The sequence below is a fragment of the Lissotriton vulgaris genome, chromosome 8 (assembly GCF_964263255.1).
Source record: "Lissotriton vulgaris chromosome 8, aLisVul1.2, whole genome shotgun sequence".
Taxonomy (NCBI): domain Eukaryota; kingdom Metazoa; phylum Chordata; class Amphibia; order Caudata; family Salamandridae; genus Lissotriton; species Lissotriton vulgaris.
The window spans coordinates 198555098-198578517 of NC_141696.1; positions in this window are offsets into that span (position 1 = coordinate 198555098).

The following is a 23420-nucleotide window of genomic DNA, read 5'->3' on the forward strand; positions in this document are numbered from 1 at the left end:
AGAGGCGGCAGACCCGAGAGCAGAGGACGGCCCGGGACCAGGGTTCGATTCCCGGCGCGGCAGGTTTCTGGACCAGGGTCAGCGGACTCGATAATTCTCTCGCCTCGGTGCCCACTCTGATCAGCGATCACACTCGGCAACTCTGGGCATTAGCTTGCCTCATCTTCACTAACGGCCCCACCAGACCGCCGGGGATGCCTGGTCTCACCCTGGAGATACCCATTAAGGGACCATCTCTCAGGGAAGCCAGGAAGGGTTTCGCAGCGGTCGAAGCGCCTTGGGACCCTCCGGGTAAGTAGTGCGCTATATAAATGCCTATACATTACATTACACACTGGATGGCTCCTACTCCCTTCATGCCACATATAGCGGTGGAGGACTGGATAGTACACCCACTCCCGCTGAAGGGCCTGCTACACTGTCCCGAGACTTCCATCACCACTTCGGATACCTCGGTTTCCTGCACATTGGATGCATCGCGCCGCATCGCTCGGCGACTGTTATGCTCACTGCCCTACTCCCCCAGACTACCGCTTACCTATCACCCACGGCTTTCCTTGTTATCGGAGCTGGGGTTCCAGCAGCTTTGTGGCAAACTCCTTATCACCTGCTGGGGAGATCTGTTTCACGACAGGCATTTCAAATCGGCTGATCTATTTTTTAAAACGCACGAACATACGCCCCTTGAACTCTTTTACTATATTCGGCTACGCGCTGGAATGCGAGACATCCTGCCCGACTACCCTGATGAGCCTGCGATCCTGCCACCACTACACTTCCTTTTAGGATCACAAGATGGGACCCATTTGGTCTCTGGGCTCTACCGCCAATTCCGCGGTGCTGCTCCATTACAACTCTCTGCTGCCCGACTGCACTGGTCTGCGGAGCTTGAAATGGATCTCTCAGACGACCAATGGCAGCACTGCTGTGCATTGACTTCCCGCATCTCTGCCAGTTGCAGATTAAAAATTATACATTACAAATTCCTTCAGAGGATATATTACACGCCAGTCCGGAAGTATAGATTTGGGCTGGCCGATAATGATCGCTGTGAACGATGTCGTGCTGAACATGCTGATTTTCTCCACCTGGCGTGGTCCTGCCCCCAGATTGCTGACTACTGTCGACAGGTCCTCGAGGCCGTTGCGGAAATGGTGGATGAGGAGATTCCTGCAGACCCTCTGGCAGCCGTCCTCGGATACACCAAACAGTTGCCTAGAGAATGCAGAAAATTCATTGACATGGCATTGCTCTTGGCCAAGCGGCGTGTTGCTTGCCGTTGGAGCAGGGGCAGAGCGCCCAAGTTCAAGGACTGGCTAACTGACTTAACATATTGCCAAGATCAGCATACCACCTTTGCTGAACTATTGCCTCTCTCATGCCGACCCGGGGACATTTGGGATCCACTGGTACACTACTTGCTTAAACACTCAACCGACGATGCGCAGTCGGGTGACGAGCCTGCCACTCCCCAGCGCCAATGACAATCTTCCGGTACTTGTCCTGTAGCTTCGGGTGGGGTTCGCTGCCTTCCCTCTTTGGACATGCCTCTCTGCCCCCGCAGACTCCTCGAAGGGTGAGCTACCCTGCCTAGGCGGTACTGCCCTCTTTCCCCTCTCCATGCCTATACGTCCCCATTGCCACTGCGACGCGAGGTCGCCCCTCTGGCGAGTTGTATCCTTCATACCCCGCGGATTCTAAGACTGACACTCCACGGACTCCAACGACCCTGGAGAATAAGCACTGGACACATTACTCCCCGCACGGCGCCACCTGCTAGGACCGCCACAATACATCATTGACACACATTACCACTACGCAGTCATGCACTACCTCTTAGCTGTAACCTGGTTGGGGTGTTTTTTGTTTCTTGTTACACAACCTACAAAACAGCAGTGAGACTCTTCTCTTGCTCAAAAAAATCTGTTCGACTGCTGCTCATCCTTGCTTGGCCTACGTCACCGGATACGGATGTGACGCTGTATCAATCTGTAATGTGCCGCCGAGCCCCCGGGATGCCGGCTAACAGGCTGTGTATTGTAGCTCCTCTCCTGCTGCCGGCCTCCGGGTTGTAGGCGACCCAAGCTGTGTATCTTACTATGTTTTTTCTCAATAAAGCAGATTTGAACCCCCAAAAAAAATAAAAAAAATAAAAAATTCTAAGAGATACAACTGATTTTATCAACAAATTGGCAACAATAGACTTTGAAGAAAATGTGCATTATCTTGTAACACTAGGGGCTAGATGTAGGTAGCAAAATACTGGTCATTAACAGGATAATTTTCCCGTTACCGACCGGTATTTGGCCCTTTCTAATGTAGGGCAGGTTTTAACGATTCAGTAATTTACCGATTCCTTATTTTAAGGAATCAGTAAAATACTGAATCCTTATTTTAAGGAAGCAGTAAATTACCGAATCCTTAACAGCTATGTAGGAGGCTCTCAAGTGAGTGCATTTTTGCTTTCAGGATTCGTTATTTAACACCAACTACAAGTTGGTGGTAAATACCAAATACCTTTAAAAAAGCAATAATTTGCTTTTTTCAATGTGGCAAACATACAGGGCATGTATGTGCACCACATGTGCACACATGCACGATTCAGGGGTGCAACAGGGTGTCAATGTGACACCCTGCCACCCTTGAATATGCTCCCCTTATTACCGATTCAGTAAATACCGAATCGGTAATAGTGAATGGCTTCCCATTCATTCCTATGGGCCTCCAGGCCCATAGGAATGAATGGGAAGGTATTTCTTATTACCGAATCGGTATTTACTGAATCGGTAATAAGAAATATTACCAAATCGGTACATTTTACAGATTCATTACCTACATCATATTTACCGATTCCTAAATACCGAATCGGTAAAATTCGGTATTTAGGAATCAGTAAAATCCGATTACCTACATCTAGCCCTAGATGTGGTATCACTATATACCCAGATCCCACAGGATGAAGGTCTAGATGTGATTGAGTCGTTTCTTGAAAATAGAGAAAAGCCCATACAAGTAACCACTGATTTCATTATGGAATTGGCAAGCTTTGCTCTTAGAAAGAACTATTTCAACTTCAATGGTGATTTCTATTACCAAGTAAGGGGAGTAGCAATGGGGTGTCCTTTTGCCCTAGAGCTAGCTGTGTTGTTCTTGGCGAGATATGAAGAGAGATTTATCTATCAGAATAACCCCTTTGCAGAATTCATTGGAGTTGTTATATTGACAATGTTTTCATGGTTTGGACCGGAAATGAGGAAAACCTTAGCAAATTCCATGAATGGTTAAACAATCGAACAAAGGACATTAAATTTAGTATAAATCACTCAAAAACAAAAATGGCTTTCTTGGATGTAGAGGTATACCCGGCAGAAGGAGGACTTGTTACAACTCTTTTTAAAAAACAAACAGATCGCAACAAAGCCCTTCACTTTCTAAGTAATCATCCCAGAAATTTGAAGGAAAACCTGCCCTATGGGCAATACCTTAGAATAGAAGAAATTGCCATTACAAAGATGAATACATGCTGCATGCCATGAAATTGACAGAAAATTTGAAAGATCGAGGGTACCCAAAGAAATTATTAAAAAGGGCAATGAAGCGCGCTTTGTAGACATTGAGAGAAGCACTTTTAGAAAAAAGAACAAAAGACTAACTTGATAGAATCGTGTGTGTATCCATGTATTGTCCAAATTCAAACCTTTTAAAGAAAGTGTTTAATCAGAACTGGCACCTTGTAAAACATTTGAACGAGACACTGCATAACCAACCACTGTTTGCTTTCAGAAAAGACAGCAGTATTGACAACCAAATAGTGTGGGCAGCAATGCCCCAGAAAAACCAAATCACAGTGAGATCATTTTTAGGTCTTTCCCCAATACAAGGACACCACAAATGTGGGACTTGTATTTGCTGTGCTACCACAGAAGAAGGAACCCTTTTCAAACACAATACAACACATTGGAAACACGAAGCGTTTACTAATTGTAAATCACGGAATGTAATATACGGAATAAGATGCCCATGTAAGATGTTGTATATTGGGGAAACTAACCAAGAAGTAAGAGCGCGAATCATACAGCATAAATCCAGAATAATAAAGAATATCCAAAATGCACCATTGGTGAACCACTGGAGGTTAAAGAATCACACAGAAAAGGACCTAATATGGACCATCATTTCAAAAGTGGATCAGGACCCCAGAGGGGGGGATATTGAAGAAAAGTTGTCCAGAAGAGAGGCAATGTTAGTTGTGAAATTTAACACAGCAGTGGAAGGGCTGAATGAGCTATCAGAAATATACAAACTAAGCTGATGTCCATAATTCTATAGATGAAAAAAACGGTCTCTATAGAAGCCTTAAAAGGGGCCTCACCCCTCCTGAGAAAAGAGCATAAAGTATTGTCAATTTGGACTTTACTTGCAAATTCACCTGGTTCAATAACACTAAACACTGCTGAAGCAAGAGACATCCTATGAATAATAATGAAACCGATTGCACCATACTTCTTGATAATTGTAGATCAGCACACTAATAAATAGTTATCACATAGAAGGATTTGCGCAACATACAATCTACTGGAATGAGTTGCACCATGATTTATCAACATCTTAATTTCATGCAGTAAGCATCGAGTTGAAAAGAATTTGTAAGCGCCAATAAAGTTTTCTTGAAAGAACTAAGAGAGACGTGATAAAGGAACACTTCGATGAGATATGTCCGATTCATACCATGGAAATTGGAGCACATTCAGATTTTATAGCACTTATGAGACACGGGAGGCCTGCTGTCAATATGATGTTAAAGATAAAACCTGGAATTTGCACAGATTATACGAGCGACCCGCCGGAAGGGAGATACACTACAACTCCCAGACAGCCGGGTTCCCGGAAATGCATGACATCTTAAAGTGTGTCACGCCGGTGGTATCGGAAAACGCACTGACACCGAGAACGCGGACGTTCTGACTCGGCCTGGCTGTTTCGGAAAGCTGAACGAAGATTAAATAGGTAAAATTTGGCTCAACAATTAACTCTGAGGCCATTGAAAAAGCACGGCGACCATAGTCGTTCACTAAACAGTTCAATGCGGATTATTTTTCAGTTAAAGGTGCATCCCCTCCACAGACACCTTTTCGAGCTACGAGAGAAGAAGAAAATTCACATTCAAGTAAGTTAACATCTGAACAATAAGAGCCACTATACAATAGCTTTGTAAAGGGACGCATAATAACAAGTTGGTACTCGTTCGTTTACAGGCGCTCTTTGAAAAATTCACCAGTTCGTAAGAGATGGGCCACATATAGAGATACCGATGTAAGTTCAGTCTCCTAACTAAGGTCGGTTTACAGAAACAAATAAGTTGTTTGATGACACAAAGCTTCAAAGAGCAGAAAGTGGTCGGGAGGGATCAATCTCAAACTCCTTAGAGAATAAGAGACTACAAAATCCCTTACAGAGGGAACACAATTCTCAACATTAATTTTTACTTTTTATATACAATGATCACATGCCTAATCATCATCAAGATTACCAATTTGTAGCAATCTGTACTTTAAAGTAATATATATATATATATATATATATATATATATATATATATATATATATATATATATATATATATATATATATATATATATATATATATATATATATATATATAATACTGTTAGTCATACAAAGTACACATATATACACACATCTCTATTTCAAAATACACATATATACACACATTTCTAAATAAAAATAAAAATAATACTTTACAACAAGAGCAATTCTTTTTTCACCCAAAGAATCGTACTAAATCAAAAAGAGTGCCCCCCTATTCAATCAGGGGGTACACTAAGAGGAAGTCGTGTACCCACACAATCGGTTCTAATAAGTTCTGAACCTAAATTCAAAGATTGTGTAAAACCAAACAATTAAATCAGGTACAAAATATCAACAGACTCCTCTTGTCAGAAATGGCATGTCGACGCGGATGCGTTTCGGCCTCCCGGAATCTTGGCCTACTGAGGACAAGGGTGAATAGAGAACCTATATAAATCCACAAAGGGAACCCACAGGGTATAAAACCTATCCAGTCGGATTACGAACATCTCTACGCCACCCCGGTGCAAAGTGACTGCCACTATCACCAGGAGTGAGAACAGAAGGAGCAACCAGTAACCACAGTGTCATTCAAGCAACAAGTAAAACAATGTGACCAAACACTTAATGAATAAATCAAAAAGTGCTAAAATACCATGAACATGAGCCACCTTAAACCCTTCACAAAAAAGAACAAAAAAATGAGATAGGGGAGGAGACTAACAAAAAGTTTTTTTCTCTTGTGTTTGTATTTTGATACAGTCCCAGGTATCGGGTTCCGAATACGTAGGACAGCTAAATTAAGAGAAGGTAAGCAAGGTTGCACAATGAGACATAAAGTATAAAGAGATTTTTTTGGGGCGTCTAGAGTAAATGTTTTTTGTTTGTTTTTCAGCTGCTTGGTCCTGATGAGAATTCTAGAAAGGGCAAGAGTTCGAAATGCGTAGACCATGTTGTGTTTTCAGCCACAAGAATATAAAACAGAACCCAAATTGTTTATTCTGTGAAGTTTTGTTGTGTAATATTGTATACTATGGCTTGCATTACAAATAAGGACTAAAATTTCAGAAAGAAGGAAAAAGATAGGATGTGTGTTGTGTGTGCGGCGAGTGAATGCAAAGAGAGTATGAAGGGAGTATGAGAGCGATAAAATGAGAGAATCTTGAATGTTAGTAGAAGATTTTATTAAGTAAGATTTGTGTTGAGGTGTAATGTTTAAAACATTAAGGGATATGTAGAAATGTTCAAACTTTGATATGTGAAAAAACAAATAAAAGAAAAAGATTTAATTCAGACAGAAAAAGAAGTCATTGGTACATGTTGTATTTTCAATATGGCCACTCATAAAAAAAAGAGTAAAAGTAAGGTAGCAGTACTGGCATTAGTTTAGTTCTATTGTGAATAGAGGCTTGGCCTTACTGTTGGGAGCCCAAACCCAGTGGTGCTTTTGTTAATATTCCTTAAGACAGTTCAAGCAATGTACAAATATTGGAACACAGATTTGCAAAAATAACCCTTGTGTTGTGTTAAACAATGTTTCTGTTCGGGGGAGGGAGGGGTTTGACCACGGTGAGCTCCAGCCAGCCTGCGACAACAAACACTTATGGTCGTCAGGTGCAATTGATAGAGAGAAAAGCCTTGAGCATAAAAGTGTCAAACATTACTTTATTACTGTTTGCGTATGTGGTGGTAGCTGGGTACCCCTCCATTTTTAATAAAGCGCCGCTGGGTATCGTCTCTGCCCCATCGACCTGTGATATACCCTGTATGCGGGTTTGTTTCCTCCTATAAAGACCCATGCGTTGATCGTGACTAGCTGTGCTGGCCAGTAATATTTTTTGATGACGGGAATGGCCAGTCTGCCTTTAAACACTCCCCTCTGTAATTTGTGTAAGGCTACACAGGGGTTTACACTATCCTATAGCAATAATTTAATTTCCCTGTCTACTTTTCAAAAGAAGTCTGGTGGTACCCTACATGGTGTATTCTGTAAAACATGGAGGAATCGTGGTAGCACCATTATTTTAAACAGTGCAGCCCTACCTATAAGAGCCAGTGGTAACTCTCTCCATTGTACTACATTATTTCGAATTTGGTCTACTTGTGGGAATATATTGTCCTCTAGGAATTCAGTGTGTGTTTTTGATATCACGATTCCCAGATATTTTAATTTGTCTTTTATTTCTAGGGTTCGAGCACTGGATGACAATGCCGGCACTGTACCCGCCAGCACAAAGAAGAGTGATTTGTCCCAATGTATCTGATACCCTCAGTATCCCCCAAATAATTGGAATATGTGAAGTATCCAGCCTGTTGATGACTTTGAGTTTGTGATGTATCCGCATACAGTGATATTTTCTCATCCCAGTCATTCTCTCCCAGTATCCCCCTTATCAGTGAGTCACCTCTGACCCACGCCGATAAGGGTTCCTAGGCTCTTGCAAAAAGCATTGGGGATAGTGGGAAACTCTGCCTTGTACCATTGTGTAGGGTTATTGGTTGCGCTGTAACCCCATTTACTCTCACCCTGGCTAGTGGGTTGGTATATGGACAGCAAAAAACTTTGGGCATAGTCCCATTCGTTCTAGCGCCCTGAATAAATACAGCCATTCGATGCTATCAAACGCCATCAGAGCGTCTAATGACAGAATCACTGCGTCTTCTTCCAGCTTTTCCTTCGCAAAATGGATTACTCCAAATAGTCGTCATAGATTAAGCCGGGTGCTTCTGTGCAGCATAAAACCTGATTGATCAGGGTGTATTATGGATGTTATTACTGTACTTAATCTCGTTGTCAATAATTTCGCCAGCACCTTTCCTTCTATGTTAAGCAGTGAAATTGAGCGGTATTAGTTACAGTCTGCCTGTGGTTAACCCTTTTTCAGAATGACCATGATGGTGGCCATACATTGATCCTCTGGGAGGATACCCCGCTCCAGTGCATCTTGGTACATATTCAGCATATGCGTTGCCACCACAGTTGCTACACCTTTGTATAGTTCGGCTAGTATGCTATTAGGTCAGACAGCCTTTCCTGTCTGCAAAGCTCTAATAGCGCGACCTACGTCTTCCACAGTTAGGTCTTTATCTAGATCTGCCTGTTCGTCTGGGGATAGGGTGGGAAGTCTAGCCTTTCAGAGGAGGTCAACACAGTCTGGTCCAGTTCTGTTTGTGGTAGATTGATACATGCTCTACTAATGCGTTGCAAATGACGACGCAATCTCTTCGGATGTCCTGCTTTTTCCCCCGGGTTGGCTACAAATTTCCAACTCCCAATTTCTTTCTTTTTCCTGTTTCTCTAGCCAAGCCATCAATTTATTGGCTTTTCCCCTACCTCATACAATCTTTTCTGGGTCGCTTTGGCCTGTGCCCTGGCCTTTCCCTCTGCAATGTACCTCAACCCCTGCCACTTGAGTCAGATCTGATGTTTAACCTGGGCGTCTAGCTCCCTCTCATTTCTGTCTTTTGTCTTAAGTCGGGCCAGCTCAGTTTCTATATTGTTATACTGGAGCCTCTGCTCCTTCTTTTTAAATCTGGCTATAGCTTGCACGCAAGAGGATGTGGTCCGTCGGCTAGACTGCTGACTTCGGTGCTGGAAATCAGGGTCCGAGCATCGGGGTCGCGTCCACAAACTGTGATTCTGGACAAATCACGTAATCTCCCCGTGCCTGAATGTGTAATGTAAATAAGGTGCTCATGTAAAGCACTCCAATACCTTCGGGTCAAGTTTGCGCTATATAAATATGCACAAAGAAACCCTCTAATCACTCAGGGGAGAGGTGTGGTGCAGCGGCTTGGGCAGTTGCCTCTGGAGCATGGGGCTCACAGTACGATCCCCTGCTCTGGCGGCAGCTCAACCCAGCATCATGTGACTCTGGGCACTAGCTTGCTTAATCTTCCCGACAGACCCCAGCTTCTTGAGACCCTTAGGGGTTATTTGTTCGTGCTTTACAAATCCCGGGTTAATCACTGTTTTATATGCTTCCCTTACTAGGCATGCCATGTCCACAGTGTCTATATTTTCTTGATAATATTGCTGTGTCCGTTCCCTCACTTTATCTCAAAGCTGCTTATCTCTGAAGAGCCATGGGTCTAGTCTTGGTGGCAGAGTGGTGTCTCTGGTCGGTCCCTTCATGTGTACCTACACTGCAACATGATCTGATATGCCCCTCACCTTGTGCGTTGCCCCACTAAACCAACATGCTGTGGTGGATTGTGTCATTTAGTGTAAACAAGAGTATCCCTGTGGGGTGCTAAGTAGAATGTGTATTGTCTGTCCTCTGGGTTATGTTATTTCCATAAATCTAGTAATCCTAAGGCCTCTGTGAATGCTCTCAGGTGTTCTGTACTCGTTCCCCTGTCCGAGGTTGATATTTTATCTTTTATGGGGTCCATTGTAGCATTCATGTCACCTCACAGAATCAAGATGCCTATTGGTAGTTCAATTTGTACAAACGTGGAAACCCAATGTACCTTTGTAGGCTTGGGCGGTCGGTGATCAGGGTAAAAGTCGCTACAAGGGATTTTGTTTTGAATCTTACTCAATTATTTTTTAGATTCCTGGTCCTTACAGTAGAACCAAATGTATCCTCAGGATAACCCTACAAATTTTTAAACACTTCAATGAAAAAGTGATACATTCATTATTGAAAAGTTTGATAAGTAAAAAGGCACACAGAAGGGAGGGTATTATGTTAAAAAGAATTGTTTATATAGATATAAATCATGAAAAATCACAGGAATACATTTTGATGGGGATACAGATTGAACAAAACTATATAGAAACTATTATGAATAGCAGCAAACAAAAATTGAATTGACAATTCATAACAGTAACATCAACTCCAATAGATAAAAAAGGAAACCAAATTCATAGATGTATCTTGATGTCCTATGGCAACAATGTCTGGGGAGATGATGTTGATGGTGTCGACGTTTCGGTCTTTTGGGCTGTCGTCAACAAGAGCATCATCAGGACTAGTTTATTTGAAAAAAAAACCCTGTACAGAAAATAACATGCAATTAAATACAATTCATTGATGTGGTGATAGAAATAAGTACATCCACACAAAAAATTACATTTTTTTAACCCTTACCTAAAGTGCTGTGTGCGTCACGGTACACAGACAAAATATCGTGTTTTAAATATCGATATACAATAATATCGAAGTTTAAATATCGATGGGACAAAATATCGAAGGTAAGTAATATCGACAGTCTTAATATCGATATTAGTATGATATCAGTAATATCGAAGTTTTAAATATCGATGTCAATAATATCGAAATAAATAACTTCGATGTTACTAATATCAATTTTTAAATACATTTAGTGTATATTATATTGTATTTATTATGTTTTATTATTTATTTTTAATGTAATTTAATTAAATATTGTCTTTTACTACTGTAGCGGGTTGTGGGTTTATAGGGGAATAGGGTGGGAAGTAATTTAATTATGTTAAATTAATTATTAATTAGTAGGAATTATTAATTAATTAATTGAGAATTAATTTTGAATTAATTTTAATTAATTGATTAATTGATAAATATGTTCTGTAGCGGGTTATGGGTTTATAGGGGAATAGGGTGGGAAGTAATTTAATAATAATTAATTAATTATTATAAGTTTGTACATATTTTAATTAATAATTAATTGGTAATTAATTTATATTAATTCGTTATTTAATTAATATAATTTTGTACATATTTTTAATTATTAATTAGTTGGTAATTAATTAATATTAATTAGTTAATTACATTAATTATAGTAATTTTTTTATATATAATTTTTTGTTATTCTTAATTAATTAATTGGGAAAAATAATATTAATTATTAAATTAAATTAATTACAGCTAATGTGCTAATATATTTACTTTATTGTTATTGTTAATTAATAATTAATTGGTAATTAAATAATATTAATTAATTTTGGGTAAAGGAGTATTTTTAGGGTTCTGGGTCAGTTTTCAGTTTTTGGGTAAAGGGGTATATTTAGGGTTCAGGGTCAGTTTTCAGTTTTTGGGTAAAGGGGTATGTTTAGGGTTCAGGGTCAGTTTTCAGTTCTTGGGTAAAGGGGTATTTTTAGGGTTCAGGGTCAGTTTTCAGTTTTTGGGTAAAGGGGTATTTTTAGGGTTCAGGGTCAATTTTCAGTTTTTGGGTAAAGGGGTATTTTTAGGGATAAGGGTCAGTTTTCAGTTCTTGGGTAAAGGGGTATTTTTAGGGTTCAGGGTCAGTTTTCAGTTTTTGGGTAAAGGGGTATTTTTAGGGTTCAGGGTCAGTTTTCAGTTTTTGGGTAAAGGGGTATTTTTAGGGTTCAGGGTCAGTTTTGGGTTTTTGGGGTACAGGGATATTTTTAGGGTTCAGGGTCAGTTTTGGGTTTTTGGGGTACAGGCGTACAGGGTAAAAACAAAAAAAATTACATTAAATCATTTAAATAACATTAAAGAAATAAAATGACATTAAATTATTAAGTGTTTTATTTATTTTAAATGTATATGTATTCGTTTTAATTTTGTTTTAATATTTTTATTTAATATTTGTAAAATTATATGTATTTTAAAATTATTTTTACATTATTATTAATACATTTAAAAAAACGATATTTTTAATTCCGATATTTTTGTACTACGATATTTTTTTTTCGATATTTTTGTACTTACCTTTATGAAGATATGATTCCGATATTTTTGATGTCGATATTTTTGTTCCGATATTTTTGTATTTCGATATTCTGTCTGTCGATATTATGTCAGACATTCGTGCGTCACATCCTATTGATGGACAACTAAACTAAAAACATATATTTTCAAATAAATTGATATAAAATACAAATACATGAACTGTCCCATTTATTATTTACAATTGTTTATATGTTTTTATTCTTTACTAGTTAGTAGCTACTTTTATCTATTGGGGTTGATGTTACTGTTATGAATTGTTAATTCAATTTTTGTTTGCTGCTATTCATAATAGTTTCTATATAGTTTTGTTCAATCTGTATCCCCATCAAAATTTATTTCTGTGATTTTTCATGATTCATATCTATATAAACAATTCTTTTTAACATAATACCCTCCCTTCTGTGTGCCTTTTTACTTATCAAACTTTTCAATAATGAATGTATCACTTTTTCATTGAAGTGTTTAAAAATTTGTAGAGTTATCCTGAGGATACATTTGGTTCTACTGTAAGGACCAGGAATCTAAAAAATAATTGAGTAAGATTCAAAACAAAATCCCTTGTAGCTACTTTTACCCTGATTATTGGTAGTTCAAGCAATAGTGCACTGAAGGCGGGCATAGTGTCAGTGTGAAGTCTTATTGGTATGTATTCTGAGCATATGCTGATGAGCTTCCACACCCAGACCCTTGTCGGTGCCACATATCTGCCCTTCTGATCGCTGCAGACCTAGCCCGATATAAAGGGAAGTGCGGTCCGCACCAGGATCCCTGTTCCTCATGATCCCGACATGAATCCTGTGTGTGCTAGGAGTTTACAGCTGCCCCTATCTAGGGCTTTGTAATTGTTACCTTTTAAGTGCGTTTCCTGCAACAATACTATGTCGGGATTGTGTCGCCTGAGATATTGCAATACCATTGTACGTTTTACTTTGGGGCCTAGACCGTTAACATTCCAGGTCATTATTCTAAGATCTGCGCTGGCATGTGTGCGCCCTGTAGGTAGGCTTGAGAATCCTGTCTTTTCATCCCTTGTTGTCATGTGATACATTTGGCATGTAGACATATGTGTCGATCCTAGAAGTGTCTGCCCCCCTTTGTATCATACCTCCCCAATTCTTCATGTTTGTCAAGCTGAACATCAAATATAACTGTAAAACAATGCCACCTTGAACGTGGCCACTTAAACTATTGCAGCCAACTCCCCCCTCGCTGCTACCCTGCACAGTGGGTTCAAAATTTGCCACCCCCCTAACTTTCAGAGCCTGTCGCCCCATAACAGTAATACCATACATCAGGTTGGGCTTTGGCTGCGGGCGTGTCCACCGGATGGTCCCTCTTTTATATATATATATATATATATATATATATATATATATATATATATATATATATATATATATATATATATATAAATTTATATATATATATATGTATATATATATATATATATATATATATATATATATATATATATATATATATATATATATATATATATATATATATATATAAAAGAGGGACAGAATTAACCGCCGCCGCAAAGAGCGTCGCAAAAAACACAAGCGTCAACAACAACAACAACAAGAAAAAGCAATGGCGCAAGAACAGAAATTAAATGACAAGACCGTCATAAACTTGTCCTCGACTACCCTCACCACTGCTGAAAACCAATTATTAAGTCTAGGCCTCACTTTCTGTCCAGTAACAGACTTCAATTACACAGCCACCAGAGTGGACGTGTTTCGTTTCATCCGCAAATTGAAGCTCCGCAAATTCTTCAATATTAAGGAGGGCCCGAATATCACTGAAACAGTGGACTTAAATCCTACAATACCTGTATTACAAGCCCGTGATATCAGAGGCATGCTTACACTACATCACCTGAGTGATGATAACAATGAGCCAAATACCAGCACATCCACGCAAGAGGAACTCAGGGAAGCTAACATCTCCCAAATCGGAGCGGGCTCCAGTCCATTTAAACCAGCATCGACATTCACACCCACCATGCCCAAAGATGCAATTGATGCATTCCATGATGTGGTAACAGCAGATTTGAAAAAACTTTACCATCAGGTCAAACATCGAAGAAGAGCCAAGCGAGAGCATGAAAACCAATATTGGCAACTCATGAATAAGTTAAAACAGGATCACCATAATATAGTCTGTGGTTCAGACAAAGGAGGAAATGTTGTTATATGGCCACAAGAACAGTATATAACAGAAGCCAACAGACAATTATCAGATCTGACTTGTTACATGAAGACTAATTTGAAAGATTATGATCTGGCTAGAGAGAAGTTACGCAAAATGCTCTTCAAATATAGAAGGGAGGGCCTAATCTCTATGCAAGAATTCAAATTTTTACACACCGAGCTACCTATTATGCCCAGATTTTATTTAATCCCCAAAGTGCACAAGGGGATATTCCCAGTTCCAGGACGGCCTATTATCTCGGCTATAGACAGCATTGGTGAACATCTCGCTCAATATGTAGATTATTTTCTACAACCTTTGGTATCCAGTCTGCCCACATATATCAAGGATACGGGACATTTCCTACAACAGATTAAAGACACCACATGGACAGAAAACTCCCTACTAATAACATTGGACATAGAAGCTCTATATACGAGCATTGAGCACTCCACTGGTCTAAAAGCCCTGGAATATTTTCTAAGTACCAGACCAGCAAACTGCTACAACCACAACAAAATGTTGGTGGACCTGGCTAAGTGGAGTCTCTATCACAACTTTTTTATGTTCGGGAGGGATGTATATTTGCAACGGAGGGGGGTGGCCATGGGGGCCTGCTTCTCCCCTAGCTATGCGTGCCTGCACGTAGGCTATTGGGAGAAGCAGGTCCTCATGGGGGAACATCAAGCCATCTTTTCTAAATGTGTGGAACAATGGGTCAGATTTATTGACGATGTGTTTTTAATCTGGAGGGGTGATGAAGCCAGTGCGTTGGATTTCATAACTATGTTAAATACTAATGAATACAATCTAAAATTCACGCACCATATCAGTAAAACAGCAGTTAATTTTTTGGATGTAAAAGTTTATCCCAAAAACAACCGGTTGGCAACCACCCTGTACCGAAAAGAAACAGCGGGCAATTCCACATTGCACGCCAGTAGTGCCCATCCGAAACACACCATAGATAACATTCCATATGGTGAGCTACTTAGGATTAAGAGAATCTGTAGTGTGGCAGAAGAAAGGGACAAATGTATAGAAGAATCCATCAGCAGATTTAAGGCCAGGGGATACCAAGACAAAACCCTCAAAACAGCAGTAACAAAAATCCAACAAGTTACCAGGGAATCCCTTCTGTCCCAAAATAAAAAGATTCTGAATAAAAAGGAACACTTGGAAAGCTCTGAGATTAGGTTCCTTACAGCTTTCAGTTATCAGGACAGAAAAATAAGATCTATCCTCACAAGAAATTGGCCAATTCTGCAGACAGATGGAGTTCTAGCCGGAGATCTTCCAGCCAATCCAATCATTACGTTTAGGAGGGGACCCTCCTTACGTAATCATGTCTCCAACCCTTTCCCAGAACTTACTACACAACCCACCCGATTACCACCCAGAAATGGGTTTTTTAAGTGTAATAGCTGTCGGGCATGTAAGTTCGGGATCAACACATACTCATATTCTACCCCATTCAGTCCAACTCCCCTACTAATCAAGGGGAATTATAACTGTAGGACTGAATACGCGGTATATGTCCTGACCTGTACTTGCGGACTGAGATATATTGGAAGTACCCGACCAGCAGTACATGGCAGGATATTACAACACTTACGTGCAATTGTTAATAACGACAATGCTTATCCTGTCGCCAGGCATTTCAGACAAGTACACAACAACAACTTGGAATGCCTGAATTATTTTGTATTAACATCAGTTGCACAACCAAGAAGAGGGGGAGACAGAGACAAACTTCTGCGCCAGATGGAATCTAGAATGATATTAGAGCTAGATACCAAGGTTCCTAATGGACTTAACACCACGGAGGATCTCTATCACTTTCTGTAATTGATTTGTAAATTTCTGCATTTGTCAAACTTCATACTTATTGATGAACCTGGTGTAGTCTCTTGCTTTATGGTTATGCTGGTATAGTTCCCTGTCCTTCTCCCTCCTCCCTTCCCTGTGGCCCTTACTCCTTCCCTCGTTGTCGATTCCAGTCTATCTTTTTTCCCTTCCCTTTTTTATTTATTTCTTGCACTGGGGTTCACTCAAATTGAAATGGATTAGTTTATGTTCCATCTTGAGTTTAACACATAGCACTATGGTGTTATCAGCACATTTAGAATATTTGGACATAGAGATCTACCAGACGGGGTGTTAATCTAGGAGAGTAACAGGGCTGCCATCACTTCTTGATGTCCCTTATAATTCATTTAGGATAAACAGGGTTGCCATCATTTTAAGATGTCCCTGCAGGATTGATAACAGTATTTTTTGGTCTTTAAGGTCCTTGTATTTATATTGCGATTTTGCACAGAGTATATATGTTTACAGATCTTGTCTCTTTTAACGTGTATATAGGATATAACATTTTTATGACATAACAATTAATTTTGTATGGAAAGTTTTTAAGTATTTATACTTTTATAACTAAAAATGCCTATTTTGCACAGGATATAAAGATCTATAATTTGCACAATTCAGCACTTTGCACTTTATATGAGAGACTGTTTTAGACCATAAACATGCATTTATGCAGATACAATCCTGTGTTACATTATCCATTGTGTAAATGAATTACCAAATTGAATTTTTGGCATTCAAAACAACATTGCAGCCTCACTCTAGAAGATGTATAACACAAACCGTAATAGTAACTCTTCTATGTTTTTTACTATCACATGGTGTGCACTAGCAATTTAAAAAACCAGGCATGTAGGGTAATCTGTGACTGTGAACAAGGGCAACTGCCCGAAACGCGTCAGTCTCGTATGCTGCCTCTGCCTTAAGAAAATAAAAAGAACTTGCCTTGACTTTGGGACTCGTGTCGTTTTCTGGGTCTGGGGCTCCAGATTTCAGTCTTCGTGCTTTGCCTGCATATATATATATATATATATATATATATATATATATTTTTTTTTTTTATCCACAAGGTTGCCCTCCAAGGATTCGCCACTCGAACAGAAGTTGCCGCACTCGCACCACAGGCGGGGAAGAAACAGCATGCCCCCAAGCCTTTGTTTACAATGCCATACGCGTTTCGAGCTGAGTAGTAGCTCTTGTTCACTGGCTGGTATGAATGACGAGGACAGGTGAGTTACGAACCATTAATTTATTCAATTTACTGTCCCGCCCCAGTGGGCGTTTCTACACGGCATTCTGGATAAGGTAGTCCGTTTGTGATGCCTGGTGACATGAAAAAGGTTCTAGAATGCAAGTGCACTGTCCTGACAAACATATTTCAATTTCCAACCTGGTTAGGTAAAGGCAGCAGGAGCGACTCCATTGTCTTCCCCAGTATGCACTGTGGTTCAGGCCCTCTGTTCACCTGAAAACGCCCAAAGTTGCGAGCATCCAGGACCCGCTGCAGCCGCGGTGGGGCAAATCCGCGACCAGGCACGGCCGCTTAATTTTGTATCCACAAGGTTGCCCTCCAAGGATTCGCCACTCGAACAGAAGTTGCCGCACTCGCACCACAGGCGGGGAAGAACTTGAAATATGTTTGTCAGGGCAGTGCACTTGCATTCTAGAACCTTTTTCATGTCACCAGGCATCACAAACGGACTACCTTATCCAGAATGCCGTGTAGAAACGCCCACTGGGGCGGGACAGTAAATTGAATAAATTAATGGTTCGTAACTCACCTGTCCTCGTCATTCATACCAGCCAGTGAACAAGAGCTACTACTCAGCTCGAAACGCGTATGGCATTGTAAACAAAGGCTTGGGGGCATGCTGTTTCTTCCCCGCCTGTGGTGCAAGTGCGGCAACTTCTGTTCGAGTGGCGAATCCTTGGAGGGCAACCTTGTGGATACACTATATATATATATATATATATTTATATATATATATATATATATATCAGTTGAATAGCAACATATACCATATCATAAGGCGGTCCTATAGATCATTCAGTTAAATGACTATACATTAACTTACCTGTGTAGGTTGTCTCTGTCCACAAGGTCCATACTTTTTCTGTTCTTAGTATCTCCCTTCAACGTCTGTGCTCAAGTCACTCATTTGACATATGCGTATTGATTGTGATGTCCTAAAGGTTAAAGTCATTCCCTGCCATTCTTTGTGGGTGCCAGGATCCATGATGGGTCCTTCGTTTGATCTGGGGCCAGCGATGTCCTGTTGTTGGTCAGTTCATTTGCGTCTCTGTATTTTTTCCCACAGGTTTGCACCACCATTATCCGACCGTTGAGCCAGTCCCATGCCTCCTCGGGCATCGAGAACGCCAGACCTTTCCATCCGAAGCTATTCTAAGCGTTGCAGGGAAGAGCATGGAGTATGTGATTTCTTTTTCCCGTTAAGCGGGTTTCACCTCCAGGAAGCTCTGTCACTGCCACTGTACCTTTAGTGTGAAGTCAGGGAAAAAGGTAATGGTGGCGTTCTCGAACTTGAGCGGTGGGGCACTCCAAGCAGCCTGTAGTATTACATCCCAGTCTTGGAAGTTGAAGATTCTCGCTATTATGGGGTGTGGAGGTGCTTCCAGTTTTGATAGAGTGCCCGGTACACAGTGCACCCATTCCACTGAAAAGTATTTGGACAGCCCCCTTGGTTGAAACATTTTGGTTACTAGTTCCTCCACAAATAGATCCACTGTTGGCCCCTCGACTTTTTCTGGCACCCCTATAATTCGAACTGTGTTGCGCCTGGAGCGCCCTTCCTGGTCTTCTAGCTTGGCCTCTAACTATTGGGTCACTTACTGTAATTCACTGAAAGTTTTTTAGGATTTTGCTATCCGTCGCCAGGCCGGCCGTGATCCCTTCCACCTCCTTTACTCGGGATCCCATATTTCGCATGTCTGCCCTCAACAGGGAGACCTCCGCCGTCACTGAATCTATTTTTCCAGCAAGGTCTGTCTTGACCCCTGGACAGCTGTCAAAATATCTTGCAGCATGGGTGCATGCGCTACCGATGAAGGCAACGTTGTAGCTGTTAGATCCGCTGCCGTTGTCCCGAGTCCTGCCATTGCTTCCTTGGATGTGGTGTTTTTGTCCAGTTTGGTTTGTTGCGTAGAGCGGGGGCCCTTTCCCCATGTCATTGTTGGTTCCATGTGCTGCTGCTGGTTTTGCCCATTCATATCAGGGAACCCCAGGAGTAGTACCCTCCTTTAAAACTTTCTTATTCTTAAATCAGCTTCTGCAACTACCTCTGGTACAGATAGGCACCAAGAAATACGATTTACAAATGCGGTATAAGTAACCTTAACATAGCATAACATACTTTGCATCACCCTCTTCATCAATTGGTCTGTTCAGCTCTTATTCACATGAAACCTCTCTCCACTACAGCATACAGGAAAGGGCAATGAGTCAGTCCACTTCAGTCACTGGTTAACTTGCCCAGTGACTGACATCATTTCACATGATCACAGATGCACATTCAGTTAAAAAGAAGGGTGCTTCAGTGACAAGTCTGGTGGGCCATTACTTTACTTACCAATGCTTTTTCGATTTCCATTCTTTATGTTGCTTTTGTATTTTTAAATCATCCGTGTGTTTAATGTAAGTATTCAGGTGCAGTCATTTAAACCCAAAAGTCTCTTTCCTTTGTGCAAATAAGAATCATATTTTTCTGTCATGTACATTAAAACTAACAAGCATATGCAATGCAATAGGTCTCACATTACTAATAGTTTGAGGTATTGGCGTTGTAAATAATAATGCAACAACAATAGCTCATACTTTCAGTTATGCGAGACCTAGTGCATTGCAAATGCTTGCATAGTGAGCCAGGAACCAGCATTGCATGTCTCAGTGCAGTACCACAAGCTGCTCCTAGTGGTCCCTAGTAAGCAAAGCACGAGCACTACATGACTAGGTGCAGTACCGCAAGCTGCTCCTAGAGGTCCCTTGTAAGCAAGGCACCAGCCCTGCACATCTCGGTGCAGTGCCGCAAGCTGCTTCTAGAGGTTCCTAGTGAGCAAGGCACCAGCACTGCATATCTCGGTGCAGTGCCGCAAGCTGCTTCTAGAGGTCCCTAGTCAGCAAGGCACCAGCACTGCATGTCTAGGTGCAGTGCCGCAAACTTCTCCTAGAGGTCCCTAGTGAGCAAGGCACCAGCACTGCATGCCTAGGTGCTTTACCGCAAGCTGCTCCTAGAGGTCCCTAGTGAGCCGGGCACCAGCGCTGCATGTCTAGGTGCAGTACTGCAAGCTGCTCCTAGAGGTCCAAAGTGAGCATCATAAACGACCTAAGCGAAACAGTACACAGCTGCTTGAAATATGAGCAATTATATGTTTAAAGTCGTAAGGCTGTGGTGACATCAATGCACAGCTGATGATCCACTATAACAAAATAAGCATGCCCGTGTTCAGGTAAAAGAAAAGCACGTCTGCCATTATCCCATCTGAGGCAGTAGTGCTGCTTAAATTTTAAAAAAGCGTTGTGACAGAGAGAGAAAGCGAGAGTGTCCAAGGCGGTACTAAGGAGGGACTAACAAGCCTTTTAACCAATCAGAAGCCAGCATTTACGAAGGACAATGACCCAAGCCGATGACAAATATGGGCGGAGATTTGGAGGGGCTACAAGTACATACTGCAGTACATCATACCTCGCAGAGCAGCGCATGCACACTGACTCTAGACTAGACCTAAAAAGGGACTGTAGACCTGTGCTGAAATCCCGGGTCTGTTCAATTAAAATTATATGCAATGTTCTTTTTAAATGTGTATTATTACAATCATATGGCTGCCAGGTTTAGGTGGTGTTTCCTCTTCTGTTTATTTGCATATGCAATTGCATTTGAGTTCAATAATGTTTTTTTTTGTTAATTAACTATTCTATCAGCTTGCCAAGGTCAGAGCTCTAGGATTTTTGTGTTTTCTCGACCTTATAAAATAAAGTATTTGTTGCTTTCTGACTTAAATCGACTTTTCTGAAAAGTGTTTGTGTTGTTAAAAATGTTCATGAAATGGAATAAAACAAGCACTTTTAAGGAAAACTGTTCAACATGTTTACACAAATGAAATCTAATTTTTTTATATTTTGAAACAGTGCCTGTGTTGACAATCTACTGAAACTGTATTGAGCATGTGAAGTAAACATTATTGTGGTGGTATATACAGTTTATAATGACACATGCATTGAACAAATGAACGCTGTGTACTGAACTGAGAATGGAAGGGAAAAGGGGAGCAGATGTGGTGTTACTGCCAGAGCTGGTGGCTTTGGAACTGGGGAACCAGGTTTCAGTTTGGCATCAGCACAACATCCTGTAATTCTGGGTAAATCATTTAGCATACCTGCACGCGCTACATAAAACTGCAGAAAAGTACATCAGTGAACAAGAGCACAGAGCACAATGAAATTTACCAAAAAGAGCAAAGGCAAAATGGAGGAGCAAGCTGAGAGATACAACAGAGAGCAATGCCAATGAAAAGTATTGTGGGGAGGGCAATCTTAAAATGTGTCTTTTTGAGCAATTTTTATGACAGAATATCCGTAGGTATTTCAGTCTCAGATAACAGCAGCTAGGCTGGGTCCCTCACATAAAAGTTAAATGTTGCAAAGGAGGGTTCAGTAGCTGCATCACAAAGGCATGATATTTAAACATTTCTTTATCTATAGTGAGGCCTGGTAAGGAGTGCGAGGCAGCCGTAAACCAGCAGAGAACTGTGGAGTGAAGTTAATGGCCCACTCAGCCCTGAATGCAAGGAAAGTATTGCTTTTGACTTTGAAATGCACGCTCTGTGGCTCTTTTTGCACAGCAGCAGGATAGCACGAGCACGGGTGCTCAAGGACGTGATGTGTTTGCTCATGTCTAACTTAGGGTCCAGAGTGATTGCCAGCGATTTTACAGAATCGGCTGGGGTGGGGTTATAGTTGAGAGCATCAATAGCCTCCTTCCGACGCTTGTGCAAGCCACCATGCTGCTCGTCTTCTTACTATGGAAGCTCTGATTTCTACTGCCTTGGAGGCCGAATTCCCCACTTACCGGGACCTCGCCCTACTAGTACCCTTAATAACCTAATTGGACTTGATCTGGCGGTTTTCACCCGAATCGTAGCGATCACCACTACTAACTTTGTAAGACGTCCTTGCCTGAAATAAACCTATCACAAGGCCAAGGTCGTTCTGGTCTTTTATGGGGCTCCCGTTACAAGTTGTTATCCCGCTGGTACGCCTATGGGATTCCTTTCACCCGCCAAATATAGTTATTGGTGACAGGTTGCACTGGTCTGAGTGCACTTGATAATTGCAAATCAGCTTGTGGGCACTAATTTTTGATTCGCTGTCAGACGCTAAATAAGCGCCAATCTCAATATATCCTGAAGAGTCGGAATTCCTTTTTGAATTTTACAAAGTTTCACCACTGAACTAGGTACGTTGTGAATTGGTTGTGTATCTCCATTTACTTACCCATGAGTGATTATGAAATAAATCATCCCTCAGGTTACTGAACCTTTATATATTATAAGCCCTGCCGAAGTTCCTGTGGCACTGGGGAACGAAACGTGTTGGCTGTGTGCTGGTGTTCTTTTCAAAGAATACAATAAAAAGAAGAACTTTCGAAGCTTTTACTTGTCCTGACTTATATGTAGTGCACCTTCCTTTGGTCTCGAACTCTTATTGTAAATAGGCATCTTTCAGCAGCAGATGTCGGAAGTTGTTGCACTCAGTCTGAATTTTTGAAACTATAAGAGTGAAGGTGCTTGACCGTGGTCTGCTGCTGTGTTCGTACGTTTTTCTTATCAATAGCTTTTAACCATTCTGTGATTTGAGGGTTATTCTCCTTGTTGGAGTTGAGGAGGATTTCTGTCTTGTCTTGGTTTAGTTTCAGGTGGTTGTGTGATAACCAGTGCTGGACTTCTCTCAGAGTGTCGTTCAGTCTGAATGTCTTCAATGGAGGAGGTTTCCAGATAGATCTGGATATCGTCAGCATAGAGGTGGAAGTGAATGTTTTTTTTTAGTATGGTGGTAAGTGGTTCCATATAGAT